This window comes from Felis catus, chromosome D4, assembly GCF_018350175.1.
Source record: "Felis catus isolate Fca126 chromosome D4, F.catus_Fca126_mat1.0, whole genome shotgun sequence".
Taxonomy (NCBI): domain Eukaryota; kingdom Metazoa; phylum Chordata; class Mammalia; order Carnivora; family Felidae; genus Felis; species Felis catus.
Window position 1 is genome coordinate 84,777,887 of NC_058380.1, and position 19,094 is coordinate 84,796,980.

At 47.0% G+C, this 19,094-nt stretch overlaps 1 long non-coding RNA gene across 2 annotated transcripts in view; it reads left to right on the plus strand.

The window, feature by feature from the left end:
- The first annotated feature begins 16,911 nt into the window (after window positions 1-16,911).
- Window positions 16,912-19,094, plus strand: part of LOC123381636 — a 61,705-nt gene continuing 59,522 nt past the window's right edge. Inside the window, exon 1 of one of the 2 annotated variants that reach the window (XR_006588903.1) lies at window positions 16,912-17,411. This is a non-coding gene — a long non-coding RNA (uncharacterized LOC123381636). The remainder of the gene's footprint in view (window positions 17,412-19,094) is intronic. The other variant, XR_006588902.1, reaches the window with a different exon arrangement.

The following is a 19,094-nucleotide window of genomic DNA, read 5'->3' on the forward strand; positions in this document are numbered from 1 at the left end:
CTGGGAGGGGCTTTAATCAGACTGGGCCATTTAATCCTCACAATGGTCCATGAAGGAGGTTTCCCCATGGGACACATGGGGAAATGGAAGCTCAGAAAGGTGACATAACTTACTCAGCTGGTTTCATGACAGAGCAGGAGTGGTTAACTGTGGGGAAAGGGGTTCTGCCACAGTAGCTCTGTTTGCCCTGGAGGTGTCCAGGCACGGGACACTCTTTCTTTCTCCTCTTCCTCTTATCCTCCCCACCCCTGCTTCCTCTCCCCTCTGAAGTCCAGGACCCCCAGCCTGTCTCCTCTCCCCTTCCCTCCCTTCCTACCTAGACTTCCAAAGGAACTAATTTATTTCTCTAAGTATAAATGGACTCTTTCCCACGAAGACACTGCATATGCTGTTTCATACGTTATTTGTTAACTTCATCAAACAAAGTACAATTCTCTGGCGCTAATGTCAATCTCCACAGCTCATTGGGTTTTTTAAAATAGTGGAAACACAGCCCTCATCTCCCAGCCACAATGAGGAAGGCAGCCACACTCCAGCCAGTGAGAAGAACCCTTTGCTTCTTACCCCAGAAAGAGCCATAAAACACGCTCAGCACCAGAGCACGCGTCCATTTGACAAAGACAATTTGATTTGTCCGCGGCTTCTAAAATATTCATCCCACTTTGATGGACTATCGTTTTATAAATATAGATTATCATTAACCGACACCGGCGGTGCACTGCTGGCCGACCCAGCGCCACGCCACTGGTTCGGGATGAAGACGTCCAATAAAAAAAATCATTATCTCTGTCTGCGAACCCTGATCTGTATCGTTTGCCTCATTTGCAGTGCAGGGGTCAGTAACTCATGCTAACTGCCTCTGTTTGTGCATTTCACGGCCTGGCCACCCCTGCTGGGGAGATTGGCAGGATGCTTCTCAAGTTTGGACCTGGGGAAGGAAATGAAGTGATTGAGGGGAAGAGGAGAAAAGGAGGCCCAAGGGCTCAAGTGGGATCACTTTGAGAGGGCTGGGGTATTTCTGGAGAGTGATTGGATTGGATGGGACATGAATATGAGATTTGGAGAGTGTCAGACCCAGATCCACTGCTTACTGGCTAAGACTTTAAGCGACCGAGTTAAGCTCTCTGAATCTCATTTTTCTCATCAGTAAAATGGGCATTACAATCATACCTATCTCCTATGAGACTGAACCCAAACACATGACCTGACACTTAAGCACATGGTAAACATTATTTATGATGATGATAATGATGATGATGATTGTCATTGTTCTTTGCATTAGCCTTGAGCTAATCACTTGATGTCCCTGAGCTTCAGGTTCTTCACATGTAGAACATTCTCAATAATACCTGCATCCATTGGTTGTAAAGATCCAATAAGCTGATGCACCCAAAGAGCTCAGCACATTATGTGGCACATTCTAAGCATCCATGAGTGCCATTTTGTTTGTTTGGTGGAAACCAGGCAGAGAGAAAGGGAAAGAGTTGTCTCAAATAGCCATGGCCCTGGTGTCCTTGCCCCTTGAGAACTCGGAATGCATAGGGTATTAGCCCAGGGCAAAAAGTGGCCCAAGGTATCCTGTTGATATGGATTCAGATCTGTTTTATAAGGGTCTTTTATTCTGCCAAGTCATCCCTTCCTCCTGAGCATACTGGGGCTTGGTAGGACCTGAAAAAGAGCTGGGGATGGGATAGGTGAGTTTACTGGACATATTCCTTGGTGCTATGTTGCCAGGGAATGAAATTCAAGATGGAATTAAAGATTTCACTGGCCTTGGGAAAAAAAAACCTTGTCTGCAACATTTCCTCTTACCTTTAGCTGTTTGAAAGAAATATACAGCCATGTGTGGGGCAAAAAAGCAATTGCAGAGGAATCTCCAATAGCAGATAGCCTGAGGGAGAAGAGAAATAGCAGGGAAAGTGTGGAGTTGAGAGCAGAGAGAAAACCTCTCTTCATCCTGAACAGGAGTGGAATGAGAAAGAATGGCATAAACTCTTGAATTCAAGCTCCAGCCAGGGTCATAGATGAAGCAGGTGGCCTAGAAGATTCCAGAGGATCCCAGTGTTGAATCCCTTGCTCCTCCTGGAAGCAGGAGGACACTGTGTGCCAAGGCCTCATCCTGGTGGGAAGACAGCCCGGGGCACTCAGCCCCAAAGTTTATTTAAGTGAAAAAACCCACCCAGAGACAAGAAGGAGTGTTACACCACTGTCAAGTTTTAGACGTCGCCATCAAGCAAAAAAAATTACATCCCGTCCTGACGAGCGACTAATCAAGGCATGGCAAACGGTCCTGCAATAAATTACTCCGGCGCGAAATAAACCACACAAACAGACCGATGATAATAAATGTAAATTATTTCTCTGAAGAAATTTTCTTGGTATATGAGTAATACGAACCATCAGGAAGGCGTCTTCCTTAACATTAATTACAGAAAATGACAAGTGAGCTGATGACTGGGAAGGCTCATTATCTGAGAACATATTCACAACTTTGCAATTTGCGCGAGATGTACTCCGGCTAAATTAATCTCCCTTCTTTGCATGAGCCTCTTCTAATTTTCATGTTATTAACAGGTTTGCAGTATCAGTCAGTGCTTGTCACTCTAATCAGGTTTCAGCATGTTCGCAAAAGCGAAGCGTCATTTATAAGGATAAGCCCTCATAATGGTGCTTGCTTTCATGTGGAGAATTCTACAAGGCTGCTTTTAATAAGGTACTTTAATCATCTCCTTTGCTCAACTTTTGGCCCCACTGTTCCTTTATGAAGAGTCATTAAAAGACTTTGAAGTTCATCAAGGAGGAAAAATTCATGACATTGTTCTGGTGAGGTTGGGCATGGTTCTGAGGGGGAAGCCTGGAAGGAGTCAGGGAAGAGAGGGTCCTGTTGGCCCAGAGCCTGGTCGTGGGTGGCTAGGGGAAACCTGTGTCAATTGTATTCACCATTCAACACCCTGTAGGGTTATTGCTGAACAGAGACCCGTGGGGCAAATTTCAGGGCAGATGCCAAGAGAGACTGGGGCTTGGTTATAGAAAGGACCAGTTTGGTCAGCACTCTGGACAGCTCCCAGAACGTTGCTATCTCTTTGAAGAAGGCTGGCAGCCTTTTGTGGGTTTTATATCTATTTTGATGGTCTGCTTTGCTTTGAAAATTACTGACTCTTTGTGGCCAGACTCTGAATCCAGAGAATCATCCTCACTTTTACATGGGTTTTTATTTCAGAGGATAAATATAAGTTTTCTATCCCAACTGGAGTATCTGTAGGGTGCCTTCAGCTTATAATGGGTTTATAGACTAGATTAACTGGAATACACTGGTGTGTGTGTGTGTGTGTGTGTGTGTGTGTGTGTGGTCCCTCTTTTTCCTGCATGGCTCACAGGGTAAGACAGGGCTTATCCTTGAATCAAGGCTCTGGTACACCCCCTTTCCCTGCTCAGTTCCCTCTAATACTCCAGAGTTGAAAATGTCCTCACATTTCCACCAACAGAGATGCACAATCATTAGTTTGCCTCCAGCGATTGTTGCAGGTCTCTGACAAGACTTCCAAGCTCACTGTTGTCACAGAGAATCCTTCGTGCTTGGGCAGCTTATCTATCATTGAACAGAATAACAGACCGAGAGGCAAAGACAAGTGCTAGTACTTCTTTAGCTGCTTGCTTATTCTGTGACCTTGGACAAGTCACACTTCTCTGGCATATGCATTTGACTTTGTTAGGTTTCTTCCAGCTTGAACCTTGGTGATGATATTCCTGACACTTATTGAAGCTCCATCCTACCACCCCCCAATGAATAGTAGAGAGAGTGGCCGTACTTCCTAAGATGGCAACATGATCAGAGCTTACAAGGAAATAGTCTTCCTGTTCCCATAAAGGTGTTTTTCTCCCTGAAGGTGTGGGATAGTCATGGAGTAGTAACAGTGCAGTGGCCTTGGCCGTGTCCTGACTTTGCTAATGTCAGCAGAAACTTTTGCTCAGATTACAGTGGCTACTCTTCTCTGAGAACTACTCCCTAAGGCACAGGGGTAGATCCCCAGAGCCATATTGATGCTACTTGGTCCCACCTTCTGGCCATAGCTGATGGGCCACAGCTCAGCAAGTCAGAGTCTCCCCTCTGTGAACCTGGAATTAGACTATAGGAATATCAGATAGTATTGGTGGATAACTGGATTATAATATGGACACTCAAGAGAAGTGGGGCAACTGTCTTCTCCCCTGTGATCTGGAGAAGCAGGAAGGCTGGTGTGTAGGGAAAGAGTATAAAGAAGCAGACACAGGAGGCAGAGAAAGCCCAGTTCCTGGTTCTAAGTCCTCCTGGAAAACCTTAGGTTTTATGAGATATCCCTGGATCCTAAAACTATATTTCCTTTTCCTACTTAATCTCATTTGAGTGTGTTTCTATTACTTTCAACCAAAAAGACCTAACCAGTGCAGCTTCCTTGAATGTAGGAGAGGCATATGCCTGAACAAAACCTCAAGCCAGGGGTGGAGTTGGTGACTTGATGAGGGGGACCTGATGGCTGTCCAGGTCCTCAGGCTGGAACAGAGGACAAAGACCCCACTGGGTCTGAGAGATTGTGTCCTCAGTGCATAGGGGCTTGTCCTGGAGGAAGTGATATGCAGCGGATGGACCTGGCTCTAGGGGACAGGGTGTGGGAGGGTTTAGCTTAGAAACAGAAAGCTAATCTTCAGAGGCTTGGTTCTTTTCAGGCTCTTTGCAACCTCTGTTTCTCAGTCATTATGTCTCCAAGTCTCTTTGGAGATACCAGCCCGGCTCATCTCTGCTGTGGGACTGACGGGAGCTCTGCTCTGGGAAGGCCAGAGCATTAAAGGACGGACACTCTCAATGATGGTGGTAATAAACCTAGACAGAGGACCCTGACAACATAGCTGAGGCATTTGGTTCAATGCCCCTCCAACTAGGTGAGTCCTATTGATTCATCCCCATCTATGCCTGAGAAGGCTCTGTGCTTTAATGAATCCCCCTCCCCCAACTCACCCAACAGACTCAAGGCCATTAGGGTTCATTCAAACAAACAGAAGGATGAGGTGTCTGGGTTCAACCTCGTAAGTAATGATGGGTCAGCTCCAAGGTCAGGCGGCAAAATTGCATCCCAGTGTAATAAATCCATTTGCACTCTATTCAGAGGTGGCAGCTGCGCCTTCAGAGCGGGTGACCACTGTGGAGAGAAGGACCCTGGGAGCATCGCGTGAGCCCATTCTGCAGAAAGAGTTGCTCCTAAGCTGAGCTGGAGCAGTGTGGCATGTGAGGATAGAAAAGGCAGCAGGCTGGGGACTCAAAGTGGGGTGAGACATTGTTCCCCTTTACCCAGACCTGATTAGGACATATAGAGTCTTGGGCACTAAAAAGGGTGGAGAGAAGGTGAATATTAGATTCAAAATAAAAACAATCCTAAACTATGAGATGACTGAAACAATTCCACCAAGCTCTAATTTTTCCCATGATAGCAAATTTACTACTTTTATTTAAAATTCTTTCATCCCCCTCCTCGCCCACTTTATTTTAAAGTATCTCTGCTTTGATGGACCACTAAGCTCAAGCTTACTTTGCCCATGAAGTGATCCAGTGCTTCTCATCCACCTTGAGGCTGCTTAGTGCACGGGGTCCCGTGTGCCTGGGGGTGAGTGTGTAGGAGTGTGCCATGCGTGTGTGACTGTGTACACATGTGCTCTTGGACTTGTGCATTTGCATGTACAGGGCACCAACTGGGGTTGCCAGAGCCTGTGGAAACCTGATGGACTCTCCTTAAGGTGAAACTCTTTGAGGGGCGCCTGGGTGGCTCAGTCAGTTAGGTGTCTGACTTTGGCTCAGGTCATGATCTCACAGTTTGTGAGTTCAGGCCCTGTGTCGGGCTCTGTGCTGACAGCTCAGAGCCTGGAGCCTGCTTTGGCTTCTATGTCTCCCTCTCTCTCTGCCCCTTCCCTGCTTGTGCGTGCTCTCTCTCTCTCTCTCTCTTAAAAATAAAATAAACATTAAAAAAAATTTTTTTTAATGTTTATTTATTTTTGAGACAGAGAGGGACAGAGCATGAATGGGGGAGGGTCAGAGAGAGAGGGAGACACAGAATCCGAAGCAGGCTCCAGGCTCTGAGCTGTCAGCACAGAGCCCGTAAAATAAACATTTTAAAAAATGGGGGGGGGAGGGGGGAAGGTGGAACTCTTTGCCTCTGTCTCTCTCTATCTCTTCTGGGAACTGAAGAGGGTCCTCACAGGGCAGTGTTGGGGTGCAACCAAGCAGCTGCAATTGGGCAGCCAAGGCAGAAATGGCAGCATGTACGATCTCACCCAAAAGACAAGCAGGCAATGGTCCCTGATGGCAAAGCTTTTTCCAGTCCCTGTTCTGGGGACCTCTGCCCTATTCAGACTAGAGTTCAGCATTCAGAGAGGCAGACCCTTCGGGGAGGACTTGGCAAACCTGACTGGAAGGAGTCTTGGCAGACAATATAATTTTCTGCTCTCCTCCCCAGCTGTCACCTCTCTGGCCTCCACACCATAGGTCACATGTGGGGAAGAGATTGGAAAGCTGAAACAAAGTGATGGAGGCTCCAAAACGAAGTGATGGAGGGTGACCACAGGGCTAGACTGGGCAGTGCCAGTCCCTGTGAAGTGGTCCCCTGGCGGAGAGAACTTCTTCTAAGATGTTGCCATCACCCAGAGCACCTTCAAGGCCTTGGGCAGCACCATCCTAGAGCTGAGACCTATGGGCCTGAGCATCTCAGAGGTCTCAGTATTATCTACTTCACCCCATCATCCAAATGGTGCCACTGAGGCCTGGTAGGGCCGAGACCTGCCCTGGGCTATACAATGACTAGAGGCATTCTCATATGGCGTACCTGGATATCTGGCTTCCCTGCTCTGAGGGCTTCTCCCTCCTATGGTCTTATTTTCCAAAAGGTACAAAAGCTTTCCTTTTGAGGCTGTATTTATCTGGATTTTGCAAATACTCAAGTGCCACTTGGAAGCTATGGGGATCAGCTGGATATGGTGACCCGCTGCCAAGTCCCCCCGCCCCCCATGATCTCCAACTCCTGGTATGCCCTCCCCTGTGTAGTGCCTTCTCAGATTGTACCAGTCTGTGTGAAAAATGGAATATGGTAGGATGATGGTATGTCACTTCCAAGATTAAGTTATAAAAGACTGGCTTCTATCTTGGTTTTGGTCTATCTCATCACTCACTCTGAGGGAAGCCAGCTGCCATGTCACAAGGACCCTTAGGTACCTTATGGAGAGACCCACGGGTAAGGAACTGAGACCAACAACCACATGGGTGAGCCTCAGAAGCAGATCTCAACCCCAGTGGAGCCTCCAACTGACTGTGGCCTTAGCTGGCAGTCTGACCCCGAGCCAAACCACCCTCTAAGCCGGATCCTCAGAAACCATCAGACGAAAAATTGTTCATTGTTTTCAGTTTCTAAGTTTTGGAGTCTCCAGTTACACAGTAATAGATAACTAATGTGTTTGTTGTTGTTTTTAATGTTTATTATTTTTGAGAGAAAGAGAGCACAAGCAGAGGAGGGGCAAAGAGAGAGAGAGGGAGACACAGAATCCGAAGCAGGCTCCAGGCTCCAAGCTGTCAGCGCAGAACACGATTCAGGGCCTGAACTCACGAACTGTGATGTCATGACCTGAGCCAAAGTTGGACATTCAACCGAATGAGCCATCTGGGCACCCTTTGTTGTCGTTTTTAATAAAGTAAGGCTGGGGGGTTGGATTAGCCTCAGATTCCCTAGAGTGAAACACAAGGTTTACCGAGTTCTGTTCAAGAAGATATGTGGAGTCAGATCCTGAGTCTCATCCTAGGCTGGGCCAGGACACACAGGGGTGACAACTTACCACCTATTGACAAGATAGATGGGGAAAAATGCATTCTCTTTAGCATGGGAAAAAAAGTCCTTCTGGGTGGTCAAAGAGGGAAACTGGAGACTGTCCAGTGCCCTCCATGTGCTTGCTATATACCCATCACTTCATTTACTTCCTCCCAGTCCTATGAGATGGCTATTACTGTCCCACTGTTTAGATGGGGCACAGAGGCTCAAGAGTTTGAACTCTATCCTATAGATACTAGGGAGCCCTAGGAGGGTATTGAGGTGGGTTTTGGAAAGATGACTCCAGTTATCTGAGTAGAGGAGGGACCAGAGGGAAGTGGCAGGAGACAGGGGTTCTAGCAGCCCAGGGGAAAAGTTCTGAGTCCCCAGAGGAAGCAGAGCCAGGACTATGGTGAGGGGTGAGGATAGGAGGGCAACAGGGAGTGGAGCAATGGTCAGTCTGGACATGGGGGTGGGGGGACAGGGAGACTCCAGAATGATTCAGTTTCATGACGTGGGAGTTGGAGACACAGCAGTGGTACTTTTCACCAAGCTGGGAAGCCCCCCAAAAGAGTTCTGTTGAGGGATGAGGGTAAAAATTCCCTTTGGGACAAATTGAATTTTAAGTGTCTGTGAGACATCCAGAAGGAGGTGTCTGGGTGATACGGCATTTATGGGCCTGGATGGAGTTCAGAGGAGAAATCTGGGCAGTGTCCTCAACTCATTGATGTTAAAAAGAGAGAGAGAGAGAGAGAGAGAGAGAGAGAGAGAGATCATGGAGATACAATTGTCCAGACTGTGTGTGACGTCAGCAGAGAAGTGAACCAGGCTGTGAAGAACCCTGACATGAAAGAGGTGAGTAGGGATGGAGACTGAGAAGAAGCAGCCAGGGATGGGGGAGGGGAATGAGGAGCTCACGGCATTGTGGATGCCAGGTGCGGAAGAAGCTTCGGGATGGACCCAGTGATAGGCACTGCCAGATGGGGTGGAGAGGCCCGCTGGGGGCTGGCAGGATGGAGCCCTGCTGAGTGGGCGTGTCCAGCAGGCTGACTCTGCAGCTGCTTCATGCCCAGGGGTTACCTCTGAAGCCCATTACAGGACAGCAAGTCAGCTCATCCAGGGGACAAGAGCACTGTCCACACATGTTCCCTGCTCCAAGTGGGGGAGGAAGTTACAGACAGGCGTTAACAACTGGGTAACAGTGGACTGGACTACCCAACGTGACAATGAGTGTCCCTTTGCTGGGAATGTGCAAGAGGTTGCATGGCAAAATATCAGAATTGTAGGTGACGGGTAGACACCCACCACTGTCCCTTCAGGCTCTGAGCTCTAGAGCATGACGGAAGGGAAGACACGAGCCAGGTAAGCCCAAATAGCGGGAAACCCTCAGACTTCCGGCTACTGAGCTCACAGGGGGTCCCAAGCAGGGCTTAAGGAGGATAGGGGCAAGGTCACATAGGCAAGCTAGAAGGTGCCTCACGTACCATCCCCTTTTCCCTTCCCGCTTCCTTTTATATTCTGTAGAAATTGTGGTCCCTAGCGCGTCATGGGAAACGTGGCAAAAAGGAAAAGCAAACCGGAGCTCCAGTCATTTCTTGTTCATGCTGGAGCGCCGTGATCCAGTCCGGGCCTGGGCACTGGAGTTTGCGGCTCGCCGGGGGCGGGGAGGGGAATATACACGTACCCCGTGGTTGGTGTGTATGAGGAGCTCTCACTGTCCTTAGCTCTCCTTAGCTGTCTTCCTCCCACTACTTGTTCCCCCCCCCGATGGGAACCGGCACCATCTCTCCTAATATCCAGGTGTGCTTGTGCAGTAGAGGGCTTCCCTGCCCCAGACCCGAAGCCTCCCTCTCTCCCGAGGCCCGTGCAGCCCCCCTTGGGCTTCCCGGGGGTTGGGGACACCTTGTCTGGCAGGGCAGGGCAGGGTACCCTAGCCCTGGGAGCCCTGACAGCCGCCTTTCCCCCTTTCCACGGTGAAGTTCGCCTGCAGTAATGTCAGTGCACTGTTCAGGCTGACAGAAATCCCACCGATAATTGGGAAGAACGGAAAATGAAAACATTAAAATTTGCCGTGTCATATGTTCACTTTTTCTGATTGCCTGATACCCACCGTCCACTGACAGATGCTGTATTATTAACACTTGATTAAAAATCACTTCAGGTTTGAACCAGCCCGTCGAGAAGGGAGCGCCTTGACAAGACTTGTGGTTTGTGATTGACAATTAGTAATATTCGGGGTGTCACAACATAGATAGTGTGACTTATTGGTGCCGGTGTAATGCAACACATTTCATCTGAGCTCCTCAAATTGGTACATAGGAATAAGAGGGAAAAGACGGAGTCTCATTCAGCCGACTTTGATTACCAACACAGGAGAGATTGTACATACCTGTTTCGGCATGCCCTACCTGGATTTCCGTCAATCAGCCAGACGGCTGAGATCCCCTGTTCTCTTTGGGAATGGGAACCTCAGCAGAGTTGGATCTCATTATGCAACCCTCCACTTCTCTATCAGCAGCCGAATCCTTTCTGTCTGGAAATATGAAAGCCCTTCGCTCTGACGCTGCCTCCGCGCCTCCAAATTACCAGCCTGCTCCTCTTAAAACAAAAGGCTCCTCATTTAAAAAAAAATAAAATAAAACGATCATATCTTGATTGACATGCTACATCCTTTTCCTTCAACTATTTTTCTAACTTGGTGTCAGCGGGAGTTGGATTCAGGGGCTAATTTTTTTTTTTTTTTTTTTTTTTGTCTCCGTTCTAATTCAATTCCTTTTAAGTGCTTTTAAGAACAGTGCAATTCGAGGTCTTTCCTTTTTTGGGTCTGACCTGGATATCATTTTTGGTTTCCTTCTCCACTAAGATTATCCAGGCTAAGCATGGTCGTTTGCCTTACTGAAAGGTGATGGATTTAATGCAGTTAATCTCTGCAAACTTTGGGATGTTTGGGCTCGGGTGTGATTTAAATGTTTTTGCAAAACTGTGTACCTTGTAATGGAGAAGGGAATGGTAGTGCGGGGATCATGCTATCTCATCACCCTGAGTGAATTGGCTTCTCGGAACTCACCACTATCTAAAGAGCTCTTTTCTCCATTCATTTGTTCACTTGTCTTTTGACTGTCTACTCTCACCTTGTCTCCCGGACCCCCTAAATCCCGCGAGAATGAAGACCACGTCTTTTTTGTTCACTGCTATCTCCCTAGTGCTTGAACACCCTCTGACATGTAGTAAGCTCTTAACAAGTTTTGTGGAATGAATGGATGGATTAACGGATGAATGAATGGAGTGAACGAACGAACGAACGGATAATGACAGTTGTAGGGCAGTCTGGAGCCCAGACACTGAGGACTGGCTCCCACAGAAGGAATGTTATGTTGTAGGGGGTAAGTAGTCAGCTCTTGGGATGCAAGGGCGCTTACGTTTTTTTCTCACCTTTGCCACCCTGACCTGAGGGGCTTGGCTCCCCCAACTCTGGCTTTCTGTTCCACTAGGGGAAAGTTCCCAGCAGTCAGACTTTCTGAGTGAGAGAAACAGCTTATCTGCTGGAGAGAAGACAAGGGAGAGCTGGGCCAGGCCCTGGTGGTATGACAAAGATGTAATGACTGGCTGGGAAGGGCATTGCTCTGCTCCCATGGAACGCCCCTGGCCAGTCCAGCCTTTGATTGGTTCAGACCGAACCTACTTATTTATTCATCCATTCAGTGAGTCAGTCAGTCAGTCAATCAAAAAACATCTGCTGAATCTCTAACAGCCGTGTGAAACAGCCTGCAAACCTAAATGCTAGATTTGTCCCACCCATTCTCTCCCTGGCCCCTCAGGCCTTAGGCCTGGACAAAACCTTCTCTTTTTTGGCTGGACTCTTGGGACCCTCTCTTGAGCTTGCCTTCAGGGACTCACCCCCAGTTCCACCTGCTATTACCCACAGAAGTCACCGCACCCCAACTGAGCCTTCAGGCCCACTGGACCGCAGCCTTGACTTACTCTCTTACAACCTTCTTACTCTTGACTTACTCCCCCATTTCCCAAAGAGGAATCAGGCTAGCGCACCTGCTGCAGCCTGTAGGGAAAAAGATTTATGACCCTGTGTTTGGGTTGTAGAAGGATCTGTCTCCCCATTGCTCTGGGGTCTTTTGGGGTACAGGGGCTATGGCAGAGCCACATCTGCATTCTCAGTCCCCCAGAATAAGGCTGCAGAAGACGTAGGTGGTGCGCTGGCGAGGCACTGGTTTCAGGGAATGCCAAGGGAACTCCATTATTCATTAGTTGGGTGCTCTTGGACAAGTGGCTTGACCTCTCTAAGCTTTAATTTTCTCATTGCAAAATGGGGGAGATGATGGAACCTGCTGCAGGGGTCCTAAGACAGGGGCTCTTAACTCTTTCTAGGCCCTTTGGCAGTCTGAGGAAGCCTGTGGGCCCCTTTCCCGAGCAATGGGTTTTAAATGCATAAAATATTATACATAGGATTAGAAAGGAAACTGATTTATTAAAATACAATTATTAAAATAAAAAATTTGTGATATGGCACTGTGTGTGCTTTTTTATTACTGCATTAACTAGCAGGATTTGGTGGCGGGTCTAATAACTGTCATGATTTCAAGGCAGTGATAAGCGTAAAGGATATCCTGAGAAATCTGTAGCAACTGTAATGTGATATGAAAACATCTGTGATTTCTCCTGGTGACAAAGTCATGGGTATTGCTAATACTACATTCACAATGGGAGGAAATGCTATGCTTCAGCTAGAAGGGAGTCAATTTTCCTATCTGGGTTTAGGAGCCCTTTTCGAAGGATGTGCCTAGGGCCAGCAATGGGGACCAGAGAGAAACAGCAGTGGGGACAAAAGTTGCTATGGTAGTGGGAGGATGAACTCTGGGTGGCCCAATATAAAATTGTAGGGAGCCTGGGCCCTGGGTTCTGGGTGTGGGTCCTTCATCTGGTTGTGACACAGTTTTTAGCAAAAGGCAGGCTGTGTAGGCACTTTACAATTTTGCCACAACGTAGCGGCACAGGATAGGGGTTAACCACAGCTCATATTAACCAGTGCCTGCTGTGGGCCATCGCCTGTGCTACACATGTCTCATCTGCAGTCTCAGTTAATACAACAGCTCTGCAAGGGCACTACCACTATGATCCTCATCTTTTATTTTTATTTTTTTTAAAGGAGGCTTCATGCCCAGCACGGGAGCTCAACATGGGGCTTGAACTCATGACCCCGAGATCAAGACCGGAGCTGAGATCAAGAGTTAGACACTTAACTGACTGAGCCACTCAGGCACCCCTATGATCTTCATCTTTTAGATGAGGAAGTTGAGACTCAGAGGGATCATGTCACTTGCCTAAGGCCACACAGCTGGGGGGAGGGTGAAGCTGGTATCTACCCTAGGTAGGGCTAATTCCAAAGCCCATGCTTTTTACTTCGTGGCAATGTTTAAAATGTCGATTTTGTAATTCAGCAGGCTGTGGAAGGCATCTTATTATTTTGTTTTTTGAAAAAATTATTTATGAAGTTGAATATTTTCCCATTCTCTGATTCATTAATGGTTTTGTCTTCTGGGTGGGTAACCTCTTCAGGTTCTTGGCCTGAGTGCATGTCCTTTGGCAAATTTATCAGGATTTGATGTTTTTCTTGTCAGTCTGTACTGACTCTTTATATAATACAGATATTCACTGGTTTCTCAACAGTGAACATGATGTTGGCATCTTTGTTTCGAAATTCCTCCTCATTTGCCAAGCATATAAAAATATTTCAGTGACTAACGCTGAGTCACTGGCTTCTTTTGTACCAATACTTATTAGTAGTAGGACTCCTTACACAAGAAACAAACGTCCATGCCATTAAGTGGCAAAGGAGCCCTCCTTCGGAACAGTTATACTCAAACTTGGCTCATCAGCAGACTCCGTGAGGGCCTCGTTCTGAACAAAGGCTCTGGGCTGCCTGATTCCTTAGGATACTGAAGTCTGGGCCTCTGCATCTTATAAAGCCCCTCTGCTCATGCTAGAGGAACACCTGTTTGTGGAGCTGTTTTGGGAGACCACCGCTTTATGACATTTGTCTGAACAATATAGGAAGTCCCAGGTGCAGAAAGATAGCATTCAAACAAAGTTAACAGACTTCTGAGCAAGGTTTCAAGCATCAAATTCTGGCTCTGCCCCTTTTAAGCTGAATATCCTTGGACAATTAACTTTGCCTTCCTGAGCCTCAGTTTTCTCACCTGTAAAATGGATACCATAGTTTCTGACTCACAGGATTGTGGCAAAGGTAAATGAGAGAAAAAAAAAAAAGACTTTATGTAAGGCATGAATAAGGGGCCAGAGGCATCCTGGATATTTGGTAACTATGGCTTTGATTAACGTGGCGGCGGCACCTTGGCTCCATGGGGAGTACATTAGGGTTGAGGGGAGACCTCTGCCAGTGGCTGGGAGAGCCAGGGCAGGATGCTGCTAGACGGAGGGGAGGGGCAATTGGGAGGGTGTTTGGGCCTTCAGCAAGGGCTGGGGGCTAAGGGCAGGTTCTAGTCCTAGTCAGGGTTCTAGTCACAGGCAGGCTGTGACTGGCTCCCTCAGGCCTATCAGATGTTGCATTTGAAGTCCCATCTAATGCCAACATGACAAACAGTATTCACTGTCAATGTGATTTGGGACCAAAAATCTAAAGGAAGCAACTGAAATTGTATAAACAAATGATCATTTAGCAAAGTGTCCAGAGACAAGACCTATTTACCCCAATCAATGCTCTCCTTTATTCTAGCCATAGTCTGCCAGAAACTGTAATGAAAAAAGAGATGCCATTCCCAGAAGCAATGGAAAAATACTTAGGAATAAACTTAATGAGAAATGCGTGTGACCTATATAAAGACAACTACAAAATTTTATTGGCGAAATAAAAGAAGACCAGAATAAATGGAGAGGCATACTATGTTTCTGCATGGGAAGACCGAATATTGTAAAAATGTCAAACCACCTTATGTTAATTTGCAGATTTAATGCAATACCAAACAATCTTGCAAAAAGAACTTGATAAAATGATTCTAAAATTCATCTAAAAAAAAAAAAAAGAAAAACAAAACATTGGTCAGAATATCAAGGAATATTCTGAAAACAGAAAGCATTGATATATAGCCTTACTGAATATTAAAACATATAAAGTAGTAATAATTAGAACAGTGAGAATATTGATGGAGGAAAAAGAAATAGATTTTAATGGATTAGAATAGAATGCCTAGAAATAGATGAGATCATGTGTAAAAATTAAATATGATAAAGAAACCACCCCAAAACAATGAGTGGGTGATGAATTATTTAGTAAATGCTGTTGAAAAAACTGATTAGCAACTTGAAAAAATAATTTGTAATTTAGATACACCTTATACTTCATCTCAAAATGATTCCAGCTGCATATAAAATTAAATTCAGAAAAGGACCAAATACTGAACAGCAGAGAATGGATTTGAGTATTTATTAGATCTCTGAAACACTGATTTTAAAGAGGCAATATAATAAATTATATAAAATGTAAAATATACATAAAAATCATTTCATATAGACATGACGACTGAGTAAAATGATTGGGGGCAAAAACGTTGAGGTAATAATGTGTTTAGGGAGATATTTTTCCTTTTTGTTTTAATAATACTTTTTCAGTAAATAAAAAGAGTAAAATGTCCATAAATTGTTTTTAGACGTTAAATATTATAAAAACTTAAATAAGTATTAACACATAATCCCATTATCTATTATTGTTCCTCTGGTTTAAATAGAGTTAGAAAACCTTACTACAATATAATCTAAATATAATCTCTTATGAAGAACTGCTGATAAATGTTCTCTTACCAACTCTTTAAGTTCTATGAATTCTCATTTTACTTAGATTTCCTCAGGCTGGAGTCAAATGATTTTTTCAATTTACCCTAAATTAGGAAAAATTTTTATTGAGGTGAAACTTCCAGAAAATTCACAATCTTCAGCATACAGCCAGCTCAGTGAACCCTCATGTTACCACCCATAAAGATGTCAAACATCTCCAGCTACCAGAAGCTTCCCTCTTGCCAGTCTGCCACCTCTTCCCTGGTTTCCACCCAAATCAGGTTTGTCTTGCCTGTTCCTGACCTTTGTATATATGGAGACTTACAGCCTGTACTCTTTTCTGTCTGACTTCTATGACATTACATTATGTTTGTGAGCTTGATCCATATTGCAGTGTGTATTATAGTTCATTTTTCATGGTCATGTACTATTCCAGGGTATGAATATACCGTATTTGACTTTTTTTTTTTTTTTTTTTTATTTTATTTTATTTTATTTTTGGGACAGAGAGAGACAGAGCATGAACGGGGGAGGGGCAGAGAGAGAGGGAGACACAGAATCGGAAACAGGCTCCAGGCTCCGAGCCATCAGCCCAGAGCCCGACGCGGGGCTCGAACTCACGGACCGCGAGATCGTGACCTGGCTGAAGTCGGACGCTTAACCGACTGCGCCACCCAGGCGCCCCAGAATATACCGTATTTGGTCCATTCTACTCATCCAGAGCATGGGGTAATGGAGAGAGGTTTATATTATAATCTGAAGGCCTCAAACCTGCAATGACTTTCCACTCCTCCCGGACAAAGGAAGAGGGAGAGAGGGCCAGCGGGAAAACTTTGGACCTCTTACCTCTGCCCTTTGTCGTGGGGAGGCCTCTTGTCATATGGCATTTAATGATCTTCAGAATCCAGGCCTGACTGGATATCTGGCACTCGCCAGGCCAGAAGTCAGAACTCCAAAATGCCCACGTTCTTCTCCCTTGGCCCCGAGGCCTGATTTTGGGGAGACTGTACCTATTGGAGTCTGAGAGTACATTTGACTCACTGGAGAGGAAAGGGACACCACAATGCAGGTGTGTGTTGGGTAAAGCCCGCTGCCCTTACAGTAAAGAGGGAGAGAAAGGTGGCAGATGTGAACCTTTCCAACCCTCCCAGGGATTATGAATGTCATGATTCAGCACAGTGTGGCTGGGTAATTACAAGTGTCACAAAGCTTGTGCCGTGAGGTCGACATCTGGGGAGTGATGCTTTGAGCTGAGACCTGGAGGAGAGGTGGGGAGCCAGCTAGGTGAAGGAGCAGTAGGGCAAGAGGGGATGGAGGGAAGAAGCTTCTGGAATTAGTGCTTGGCAGGCCCTGGGCACCGGAAGAAGGGAGGGCAGTGGGAGATGGGGCAGGGAGACCGTGGGAAGAGCCAGACCCTGTGGGACAGAGGAAGGATGTTGTCAGATCACACTTCAGAAAGGCTGTTCCAGTCGGGACTGAGTGGGTTGACCAGTCAAGGTTAAGTGCAGGGAGACCGCTTTTCTGATCTGTAAAATGGGGTAATATGCCAATCTCAACAGAGGTGGAACAGAGGTGGAAGGCGAGAGCAGAAGCGGACACACTTTACAGTTTCCAGGTGTCTGTCGTTCATTCCAACCCAGGGCGCTGGCGGGCTGGAGGCGGGGCCCGCGGTAGCCCCGGATGTGCGCAGGCGCAGTTCGGCTTTCTCCACCTGCCCGCGTCTGATCCTGGGTGAACAGTAGCCGTTTCCTGCTCGACGCGGTCTTCTGGCAGGATTGGCAGCGCCAGGTAAGTCCCACGAGGCGTGATGCTACTTCCCTGGTGGTGTTGTCGGTCATTTTGAGACAGACCAGTTGGTGAGGGAGATATCCGTGTGCAAATCCTCAGTGAAGCGTGGCTGCGGGAAACGGCGGTGAAGAAGGTAGGGGAGGTGGCGAGACCTCGAATCTGTTTTTCCCGGCGCTGGGCAGCCCCATATCCGGCCCGGTGACAAGAGTAGGACCCACCTCGAGCACACCCCGAAACCCCCCTCTGCCGTCTCCGTGTCCCCACCCTGGCCTGTTCCCCACCTCCGTGCAGCTGGAGGTATCACAGCTGCATCGGCCTTTCGAGATCATGTTCTCCACTCCGCGGCCAGAGAGAACTTTCCAGAGCCAACCAGAGCCCATCACTGCTTTGTCAGGGCTCCTTGACGCTCCCCGTTGAGACTAGAATAAAATCCCAGCTCCTACTGTCCCCAGGCTGTTGGGGCGCCTCCTCCCTGCTGATAATCCTCTCCTCTCCCTCCTCTCCTCTCCTGCGCCGGGCCACACTTGTTGGTTCCCCTGACTCCACATCCCTTCGTGTCTCAGTGCCTTTGCATTTCCTGTTCATGCCCCTGAAAAGTGCTGTCCCCGTATCTTTATGTGGCTGGCTCGTCTGTCATTCAGCTAAAATATCATTTTCCTTCTAACAAGGACCTACCCCGACCAACCGATCCAAAGTAACTATTCCTTATGGTTTCTCCAGATTTATTTTCTTGATAGCACGTGGCACCCTGTGAAATTTTCTTGTCTATTTATTTTCTTGCTGACGGGGGGGTCAGAATCCAGTGTGAGCTTCATGAGCAAGGGACTTACTTCCTCAGCAGCAGAGTAAGGTTTAGCACGTAGTAGGTATTCAGTATATAAAATGTAATGAATGAGTGAGTCAATGGTAAAGGAGAAGCTGGTGGTGGGGGTGGTGATGGAGGTGGAGGAGGGAGGGAGAGGTGGAGGTGATGATGATGCACAGGAAGAGGAAGTAGGGAGTTTTAGGGAGGATGAGCTTGGTCACTCACATGTCCCTGTCTGTGGCTAAATCGTGCCCTTCGCATCTCAAGAGCTGCATATTCTGAGAAGAGATTTGGGGGGGGGGGTGCTGCTTTCTGCACTACCTCTGAGCGTCTCCCAGCCTACAGAACACCCCAGAGCCAGCCACGAAGCCCAGCCTTCCTCCCTGTTTAATATTCAGCTTAAACTTTACATACCTTGTTTAAACACTTCACCTTCTCCTCGATTCTGCCCCTCACCCAAAATAAAAATATTTTGGTACTGCAAATAAAAGCAAATATTTGACACCACTTGGCATTTTTCAGTGCATTAATTAGCAATTTGCTGGATAAATATGGCTGTGTAAATCAACAGTCACTTCCTAATAATTAAAAGCTAAGTCAGATGTTATCAGAAAACCCTCAGGTGTATGCTCCATGTCTGGGAAATGCTGCTGCTCCTTGTAGTTCTGGCTGAAACACAAGTAGCTGGGAGAGGGTGCTGTTGGTCCTGGGCTGGCCACGCCCTGAGTTCCAGCTTTAGCTTTGGAGGGAGGGAAGCTGGAGATGCTGGCAGTGGGCTGGAGGGTGATGGGTCCCTATGCCTCTCCCAAGGGTCCCACACATGGTTGGGACCGTTGTGAGAAACAGATTCGGTCAAGGTTTGCTGATTGGAATAGGAG